Genomic DNA, 11,308 nt, shown 5'->3' on the forward strand with positions numbered 1-11,308 from the left:
ATCAAGAACACTTAAGTGCTTTTGGGCCGAAAACACCCCCATTTGCCTCCAAATCGTAAGTACCATCCTCCTTTACATCTGTCGAGTTAAAATCCTTCATTTTGGACTTAAGATCATCACTCTTTTCTTGAACAAAAGAGTTTATGGTCCTATGAATCTTCATAGACCGTAAACCCTTATAAAGGGTGTTCTTATAGCTTTTACCCTTCCTAAGGCTAAGCATGGTCCGTAGAATCCGATGCCTTTGAATGAAGCCCTTGAAAACCATCATTTGTGCAAGATTGATGAGTTTATGGTTGTATCTCCTTAGACCGTACACCCTTCAATGACCGTATATTCATGGGCCGTAAACCCATGAACCGTAAACCCATGAACCGTAAACCCATGGACCGTGAACCCATGGACCGTAAACCTTATGACCGTAAGGTCATTAGGCCGTGAACTCCATGACCGTAAGGTCATTGGACCGTAAACCCATGAACCGTAAACACTAAGACCGTGAACACCTAAGACCATGAACACTTGGACCGTGAACTCCAATGGACATACCTCATTCACCGTAAACTCTATAGGGTGGCCATATAACCTAGTTATGCAATCATATGTGATTGTATCCCATAAATCTTAGAGTTTCCTAGCCAATAAGGGTGTTACCTTTCTTATTTAATCGTCTATACACTAAATTCATACACATACATGTCTATATGTGTCTATTAGGATCATTGTGTGCTCAAGGTTACACCTGACACTCTGCACTCCTCTTCCAACCACACGTCAGAACCACTCACTACAGGTGAGTTCATACCCCTACATTTTTCCGTATTTTTAATGTTTTCAGGGGGGAATACAAGCCAAACTCAAAGTATTTTATTAAGTTTTAAACTTATTAATACAACTCAACGATTTCAATGTTTAATAACTTACCCGAATATTTTATCCCTTTTGTAACATATTGAGCATAAGGGAAACTGTTATTTTGGAAATCTCACTTCATAGCTTTCAGAAAGGTTTTACAAAACATTTTCCATAACAACACTAGTAAACTATAATGGGTATAGTTTGGGATAACCTTTAGGCAGTTTCTACCAAATCAGATTTCATGGATGAATATATATAAACTATGGCTGATTTAGTTTATGTTATATGTTTTCTCAGAAGTATAAAGTACATTTATTCAAGAATAATTACTGTTTTATACTGTTTTCTCGCTAGTAAACTAGATTATACATAATTGTAAGGCTCTACTTCAATAATGTACCTTCAGTGTACTGAACTAAATCCTATCATAGTATAACCAGAGTACCCTGGAGGGAGAGCGTGAGATTTGTGAATAGATCTATTCGGGGCTGACAATCCCACACCAGAACTGCTAGCTACAGTTAGGCAGGCATGCCTGTGGTGGACAAATGTCATTTAACTTAACGTTGGTCTCTAGGTCATATCAAGTATGGTTATACGACTCGCAAATAAGTATAAACTAACTTTGGTTTACGGACTCTACTCTTCATTGTTTTATTTTGAGTAATAAAACTACTTTTATACATACTGATAGTAATAAGGGATTTCTAAACTTACGTCTCTACCTCTAGAACGGATAACTTGTTTTTAGGGAAAATATAGGATTTTCCCAGGATAACACTGGCATTTCTAAAACTGATGGTTTACTTTCTACTAATGGATACTCTTTCAAAACTGCTTTTCATAAGAAAATATAGGATTTTTTTTAGGAACACTTTTCAAAAAGAATCAAAGAACATTTTTCCACCAAACTAAATGCTTATGAACTCACCAGCTTTATGCTGATATTCTTTCAAAACTGCTTGTATTCTCAGGGAATTAGTAGACAGGTACTTCCAGGAGTTGGAGAAATCGGAGCGTTAGAGTCACGCCTTTTTATTTACTTTTGATATGAACGAAATTATGTATTAAGACAAATGTAAACCTTTTTCATATATATATATATATATATATATATATATATATATATATATATATATATATATATATATATATATATATATATATAGTCAATGTTTGGTTATGTTTACTATGCTTTCTATGATACAATTGTTGTGATACTACACATGACGTCAACAACCCCCGAACGTTTCCGCCGTTCCGGTTTGGGGGTGTGACATATAGTATAGTTCATTTAGTCGAAACATTTATCCATAATGTTATAAAAAGTCCAGTGTTTTGTTGTAATGATATTTTTAGTTAGATACGTCAAAATTCTATAATTTGAACTCGTATTTATTAAAAATTACGCTTTAGGTCCCTTAAGAACTAATTTGAACATTTAAAGGCTTATTTTTACATAAAATTTCATTTTGGTCTATTTTAAATTAAAAATAAGATTTTAGTCCATAAATTTATAAAAATTTATATTTTCGCCACAAATGTTTAGTAATTGACGAGTTTGGCCCAAAAATACATATAATGACATTTTCAGCCCATTTTTGCAGAAAATTACATTGTCAGCCCTTATTTGAATAAAATGACATTTTCGGCCCAAATTTTGTAAAATCGCCATTTTTGGCCCAATTTTGAAATAAGTGTCATTTTCCGCTCTTATTTTCGTTTGTTCTCATTTTTGGCTCAAGTTTTGATTAAATAACATTTTAATCCAAAAAAGTTGATATTTTTGCAATTTTTGGCCCAAAAAGCCATAAGGCCCAAATTGAGGCCCATAATGCAAAATATTACACTTTTGGTCCTTTGGAAGGTATTGTTGTTATACAAACTCATTTTTATACAAATGTGACCCTTTTGATCCTTACAAAAACCGTGAGTGGTAAAAATTATCCCAATCTTTTGTTTACTTGTCAAAAATGGTCCTTATACAAGATTTTTGTTTTGCTTTTCACATCTAAAGCATGTATAACACTTTTTATCCTTGTAGTATGATGCTTAGAGTGTTTTAGTTTATGAATCTCACCCATTTTCGTTAGAGTATTCGAGATTCATCAAGATTTATCACAAAATCACAACATAAACCAAGAAAATCGCACACAACATGCAAAAACGAAAACAAGGGGGTATGAACTCACCTTGCTTCGTTGTTTTTGGTTTGAAGAAGAAATGGAGTGAGTTTTTGATCCTAGCAAGCTTCCTTGAGTTGATCTCGAGTTCTATGAAGTCCAAGAGTATGGATCACGAAATAATGGGGGTTATGAAGAGATTTTTGGATGAAATCAAGAAGTTAACCCATAGATCTAAGTAAGAACTTACCAAGGTTGATGATGTTAGTGAAGGATCCTCTTGAAGCACTTAGAAATCTCAAAATTTTTGATGGAAGGGGGGGGGATGTTCTTGAGTGTTTGAGAGAGCGTTTGAAAATGTGTGAGTGTGTTGTGTTGTGGCTTGTCTCTCGGCCGAAGGTAATAAAGAGAGAGGGAAAGAGTGACTTTTGCATGGAGGGTAATAAACCTTATGGATGTATGTGGTTTCTAGATGTTTTTTGTATAATTGTGAGTTGTCATTTACCTAATCCATGCATCCATCCATTAATCTTTCTCTTTTTACACACACACACACACACACACACACACATATATATATATATATATATATATATATATATATATATATATATATATATATATATATATATATATATATATATATATATATATATATATATATATATATATATATATATATATTGGGCCGAGATTTGGGCCAAGGGAATGAGAATAGATAGCTTGGGTCCGTTCTAAGCTTAGTCCGACTTTATGGGCCCAATAATGGTATAAAGGAGTGGGTTTATGGTCCATTAGAGGTAATTAATTTATTTATGGCCCAACAAGGTCCATTAGGGATAAACTAATCCATTTTAGGCCCGCATGGCTCAGAATATTAGATTTTATGAATGTGGGCCCCTTCAGAGCCCATTTAAGGGTTTTAGGCCCAAAGTATTCGAATTGAAGGCTTATTGGCCCATTAGGCCCAATAAGAAAATCCTAGTCCATAGTAAACTTGAACCATGGTTTCTTGGGTTTCCAACCCTTAATTGAACATAAGAGATGTATTTGAATGAGCATTGAGTGATATTCACTTAGAGTACATGCCTTACAAAAGTTGATTGATTAGATAAAAATAGAATTTCCTAGCTAAAAATGCTAGTTGTGACATCATCCCCCTGTTAGAGGGAATTTCGTCCCGAAATTCTTTCGAAAGATAGGTTCACGGATGAGAGAATAGGTGAGGGTACTTCTGCTTCATCTGGTCTTCGCATTCCCATGTGAATTCCGGTCCACGCTTAGCGTTCCATCGAACCTTCACAATTGGAATGTGACTCTGCTTTGTACGCTTCACTTCCCTGTCCAATATCTCGACTGGTTCTTCGACGAACAGAAGATTCTCGTTAATCTCGATCTCTTCCAAAGGAATGACAAGAGTTTCATATGATAGGAACTTTTTTAGATTCGAGACATGGAACACGAGGTGTACGTTGCTGAGCTCAGCAGGTAGTTGCAGCTTGTAAGCCACTGGACCAATCCGGATAAGAATCTTGAATGGTCTAATGTATCGCGAGTTCAGTTTTCCCCGTTTCCCAAAGCGAACCATTCCTTTCCAAGGAGAGACCTTTAATAACACGCGATCCCCGACTTGAAATTCTAATGGCTTTCGCCGCTTGTCAGCATAGCTCTTTTGTCGGTCTCGTGATGCTTGGAGTCGAGCTTTGATTTGGATTATCTTCTCAGTTGTCTCACGAATAATTTCTGGTCCTGTTAAAGTACTGTTCGGTGATTACCCTTTTGCTAGTTGGGTGTCACCCACCTCGACCCAACATAGAGGCGATCTGCATTTACGACCATAAAGAGTCTCGAAAGGAGCAACCTTGATGCTCGTGTGATAACTGTTGTTGTATGAGAATTCGATTAGAGGCAAGTGAGCATCCCATGACTTGCCGAAGTCAGTCACGCAAGCTCGGAGCATGTCCTCAAGTGTCTGGATGGTACGTTCACTCTGACCATCCGTCTGTGGGTGATAGGCAGTGCTCATATCTAGCTGTGTTCCCATTGCCTTCTGAAGAGATTGCCAGAATCTTGAAGTGAACCTACTATCTCGATCCGAGATAATAGACACTGGCACTCCATGGAGCCTCACGATCTCTTTGATGTAAATTCGGGTCAGCTTTTCCATCTTGTAGGATTCTTTTATTGGTAGGAAATGAGCGGATTTTGTTAACCTATCGACGATTACCCAAATAGCATCCAATCCGTCTGCTGTCTTAGGTAATTTGGTCACGAAGTCCATAGTTATCCTTTCCCATTTCCACTTGGGTATCGCTGGTTGTTGCAATAATCCCGAGGGTTTTTGGTATTCCACTTTTACCTTGGCGCAAGTAAGACAGTTGCCCACGTAAGTGGCTATCTCTGCCTTCATATTTGGCCACCAATAATGTTGTTTGATATCCAGATACATTTTATCTAACCCAGGATGAATAGAGTATCACGTCTTGTGGGCTTCATGCATGACTACTTCTCTGAATCCCCCAATCTTAGGAACCCGGATTCTGTTCATGAAGTAGTGAGTTCTGTCATCTTTAACTTCAAATCCCTTATCCGTTCCCCGTAGTGATTCACTAGCGACATTATCCGGTTTCAATGCGTCCAATTGGGCTTCCTTGATACGTGAGGTTAGGTGAGATTGAATGGTGATTGATAGAGTTTTCACGCGATGACTTGAATACTCCTTTCGGCTCAGGGCATCGGCTACCATGTTAGCCTTGCCTGGGTGGTACTTGATCTCACACTCGTAATCATTTAGCAGCTCAACCCATCTCTGCTGCCTCATGTTTAGTTCCTTTTGATTTAAAATGTGTTGGAGGCTTTTATGATCGATGAAAATGGTGCACTTGGTACCATAAATGTAGTGCCTCCAAATCTTCAAGGCGAAGACCACAGCTCCCAGCTCGAGGTCATGGGTGGTGTAATTTACTTCATTATTTTTTAGTTTCCTGGACGCATACGCAATTACCTTCCCGCATTTCATAAGGACACAACCTAAACCTTGATTCGAAGCATCACAGTAGACTTCGAAGTCTTCAGTTCCCTCTGGTAAGGATAGCACTGGTGCACTACAGAGGGCTTGCTTCAAGGTTTGGAAGGCAATCTCTTGCTTATCAGTCCAGTTGAAAGTTACGCCTTTTTGTGTCAATGTGGTGAGAGGTTTGGCTATCTTGGAAAAGTTCTGAATGAACCTTCGGTAGTAGCCTGCAAGACCCAAGAATTGGCGAATTTCTGTTGGTGTTGTCGGAATTGGCCAGCCTTCAATGGCTTTGACCTTGGAAGGATCTACATGAATTCCTTCCTTGCTGACAACATGACCCAAGAAACTTACACTGCGGATCCAAAACTCACATATGGAGAGTTTCGCATACAACTTTTCAGCCCGCAGGGTCTCTAAGTTCCGTCGGAGATGATATGCTCTTCTTCGCTTCGAGAGTAAATGAGAATATCGTCGATGAAGACAATCACGAATTTATCAAGGAATAGGAGGCAAAATCGATTCATGAGGTCCATAAATGCAGCGGGGGCATTTGTCAGACCGAAGGGCATCACGACAAATTCGTAATGACTGTATCGCGTTCGAAAAGCAGTCTTAGGAATGTCCTCATCTCGGACTTTGAGTTGATGATAACCGGATCTCAGATCTATCTTCGAAAAGTAACGAGCCCCTTGAAGCTGGTCAAATAGATCATCGATTCACGGAAGGGGATACCGATTTTTGATGGTGAGCTTATTCAGTTCCTTATAGTCAATGCACATCCTGAAGGATCCGTCTTTCTTTTTAACGAAAAGAACCGGAGCTCCCCATGGAGAGAAGTTTGGTCTTATGAATCCTTTATCCAGGAGTTCACTCAGTTGGCTTGATAATTCTTGCATTTCAGCGGGAGCCAACCTATAGGGTGATTTGGCGATCGGAGTGGCTCCAGGCATGAGGTCGATTCGAAATTCGACTTGCCTTTCTGGGGGTATTCCTGGAAGATCTTCAGGAAATACATCTGGAAAGTCGCACGCCGCTGGGATGTTATAAATGTTTATCTCTTCCTTGCTTTTATCTACGACGTGAGCGAGGAATGTGTACTTCTTCTTGTGTAGACACTTTTGTGCCTTGATACACGAGATAAGGCGAAGATTTGTGCCGGGTTTATCTCCATAGATTATTATGGTTTCGTGATTGGGAAGATGAAGGCGAACGGCCTTCTCATGACACATAATATCAGCATGATGGGGGCTTAACCAATCCATGCCAATTATCACATCAAAATCCTAACATTTACAGGCATCAAATCTATTTGGAAAGAGTGGTTGTTTACTGTTAACGTGCATCCTATATAGATATCTTTAGTTGATTCAGTCTTCCCATTAGCCATTTCCACCGTGAAGGTTTCATTGAGCTTCTGGGGTCGTTGTTTTAGTAAATGTTTAAACTTGTTACTAACGAAACTTCGCTATGCTCCACTATCGAATAAGATCCATGTGTTGTTAAGTAGGAACGTACCGGTGACAACGGTAGGGTCCTGGACTGCTTCACCTTGTCCCAAAGTCAAAACTCTTCCCGATCCCCCAGCTCCTTGATTGTTAACATTGGGACAATTGCGCCTGAAATGCCTGGTTCTCCCACATCCGTAACAGGTATGAATGGCCCCAACATTGGTGTTGTTGTTGTTGTTGTTGTTGTGGTTGTTATTGTTGTTGTTGTTGTTATTGTTTGGCATTTGGTTTTGTTGAAGCTGAGTCCTACAGTACTTTGTTGTATGGCCTTTCTGGTTGCACCTTGTGCAAATCATCTCTTTGCATTCCCCCCTGATGATGGAAGTTGCATTTGTTACATTTGGGGAGATTTCCTGAGTACTGCTTTGGAGCATTTGGCGTGGATGAGGTTGGAGCATGTGGTGTGGTGGTAGCTTGAGTTGCAGCATGGACAGTCACAATTTGTTGTTTCTTTGATGATTCGGAGTTTTGTTTTCCCTTTCGCTTGTTGTTTTTCCCTTTCTTGCTCTCACCTTCTTTCTTAACCTCCGCCTCTCCTGTTTTGGCACCCTTTTTGTTGCCATGAACATACAATTTCTTGGCCAGTCTCTTGGCACTATCAAACGTCTCAGGGTTTTCCGCAATGACATTCCTTTAGATAGGTGCAGTCAATCCCCAGATAAACCTCTCAATCTTTTTCCCTTCTGAGGTGATCATTCCGGGACACAAGAGAGATAGCTCACTAAACTTGGATATGTATGCATCGATATCAGAGTTTTGAACTGTGAGGTTCCACAACTCTTGTTCCATCTTCTGAATTTCGCCTCTTGGATAATATTCAGCCAACATCATTTCTTTAAGCTCTTCCCATGGCATTGCGTTCGCCACCGGGAGTGTCATGGCCTCTACGTGGCCATTCCACCAGGAGAGAGCTTGATGAGTGAATGTGCAGGCCGCAAAGTTGACCTTGCACCCATCCGGACACCCGCAAATTTCAAAAACTGATTCCACCTTCTCAATCTATCGCTTCAGGGCTATTATGCCTCCTGTTCCATTGAAGGTTCGAGGTTTGGCGTTGGTGAAATCCTTGTAGGTGCAGGTTCGTGTGGTTTCGTGGTTTGTTCCTTGATTTGTGCTTCCAGTTCCTTGTCCGTTGCATTCTCCGTTGTTTCCATTGCGAATCTGCGTAAGTGCTGTAGTGACCGCAGCGGACACTGCTGCTTGGAATGCAACCGAGTTTATTTCTGGCGGGGTCGGTGTTGCGTTGTTTCCACGGTTGGGTCTTTGAGGCATTTTTCTGTCAAAGAACGGAAAGATGTTGAGTACATATCGTATTCCGAGTTTAGAATTCCATAGACTCGACGAATCGAGTGTGCATTTAAGTGATTCCATGCATTAACATAAAACAAGGAAATAAAACACATAGCAGATAACAACATCACGATGAAAACATAAAGCATTTCCATTAATACTAATTGTTTTTAATACATGAAAATTTGCCAGAAGGCATACAGTACATAGGAAAACATATAATCCGACAGCATGACGACCCTATAAGTAGTGTAATCACTTAAACATAAGGTCAATAGTACATAAAGTAGCATATATAAAAAGATACTTAATACTAGCGAGAGATACGGCTGGTCCTACATATATTAGTACTCATAATAGTAAACAGAGGAACAATTCCTATCAGTAGTGGTGACGATGGTGCTTAATCATCGAGCTGACATATCAGAAGTTCGGCCAGTTCGTTCACCTCTTGGGTGATTACATCTTCCCTTTGCTCGGCCCGAATGACTCTAGCTTCGGCCGCAAAGAGTTGCCGCTTGAGATTGGTTATTTCTTCATCAAGAGAGCGTATATAGTCTGCATCACTCTCCTGAATCGTGGGTAGATCTGATTGGACTCTCGAGGGGTGGGGTTCACTAGGTGTCTCATTCACATTTCCATCCTCCTTTGTGACCTCATCGGATTCCTCAAACTCATAGTCCGTATCCACGTATTCGTCGGGTCCGACACCAGGGGCTGCCTCCACCACGGGATCTTCCTCAACTACTCCGTGGGCCACAAGGTTCTGATAGAAAAGAATGCCCTGATGCGCTCCATCCATGGTGGTTGCGCGAGAAACTGGGAGCGAGAAGTGTGTAAAAGGGGTGTATATAAAATTTCAAAATACTCCTATAGTATTTTCATTATTTATGTTTGAATTCCAGAGAAGTTTTGGATATGAGGTAAGTTTCTAGGTCAATTTCCTGCCATAATTACCCCCAAATACATGTTGGTCATATTTTGAATAAATATAGTTGACCAGGCTATATTTACCCCCAATATAACTACATAACTGCCTGGGTTTAATTACAGTGTTCCATTCCCTCTAGAGACTTTTAATGTTACAGTTTTTAATGTATGCACTTATTCAGAGTGTTTTAGTCCCATTGTATTTATAGTTGCATATCATGTATGGTTAGATATGCCAGTTCACTATAAACAATGCTCTGATACCAACCTGTTACACCCCCGAACCAGACGGCGAAAACGTCCGAGGGCTCGTGTGACTATCAATTGAAATATCATCACAATAAATATACATGAAACATAGCACAATCATCACCGAACATTACATGTTACAACTGGTATTGTTCACATCAAGTACATTGTCTTAGGTTACATGTTCCCAAAATATAAATTGTACGATGATTGACATTACACAAAATAAATTCACACACTTGAAGGTTCTTCTGCTTAACGGTTACATGAGAATACAAGTTATTTTGAAAACGGTCAACATATATAATGTTGGTGAGTTCATAAGCATGTTTGAATGAAAGTCATTGTATTGTTTGTAAAAAACCCAGAAAATCCGATATTTTCTGTAAAAGTCTGAAAAATGATGTGTAAATCGAGTGTAGATGCAAGTGTGAATTTATTATTAGTAACATGTATAAATAAATGATCCAAATTTTCATTGTATTATATCTGTTGTAAGTAGAAGGTAATGAATAATAGTATTTCCCCCAGAAAATCCGATATTTTCTGATTTATAAAAATGTTGCGGTCCTTGCACTACTGTATGATTTGTTTTGTATCAATAGGACTTACGAGTTTTAATTTCTGTAATGTCGTGATGGTAATGGATCTCTATATGAGTCGTTATAACCATGCGTGATAGCGACTGATTTGCCTGTTTTGGCATTTTTCCAAACGCCGGATTTTTGATCAAGGTTTTGTCACCCTAGACGGGCCTAGTCTAACTGTAGCGAAAACTCAGGTGTGGGGGAGTCACCCCCGTATAGATCTATACACAAACTCTCGCTCTCCCTCCAGGAGACTCTGATTATAACTACAGGCTACGGCCATACACTCAATGGAGTCAACCGACAAGTCTCACTAGATTCCAATTATTGCCACATGAATATGTATACGTTATATGTATTTAGAATTTCGAACACAGATGATACATGAATATGAAAGGATAAGGCCCAACAAACATGAAGAAAAGACAACTATGGCCCATTAGACGTGTAAGTTATTTCCAGGCTTGTTAAGTATGTCATGGGCACATTAAAACCCATTAAGCACATGATGAATTATTCCATGCTAAATTAGCATGTAAATGGGCCACTAAGGCCCAATAACATGTAAAGGCTAATTTAGGCCCATTAAGCATTTAATTGGGCCACTGAGGCCCAATAGACATGTAATGAATATATTGGGCCCAATAAACATGCAAATGGATCACGAAGGCCCAATAAGCATGTATAGCAAGTACTAGGCTCAATAATCTTACTGTTGTTGTATTTCGTTTATTTGCTATAGTATAG

This window comes from Lactuca virosa, chromosome 3, assembly GCF_052849685.1.
Source record: "Lactuca virosa cultivar CGN04683 chromosome 3, Lactuca_virosa_CGN04683_v6, whole genome shotgun sequence".
Taxonomy (NCBI): Eukaryota; Viridiplantae; Streptophyta; class Magnoliopsida; order Asterales; family Asteraceae; genus Lactuca; species Lactuca virosa.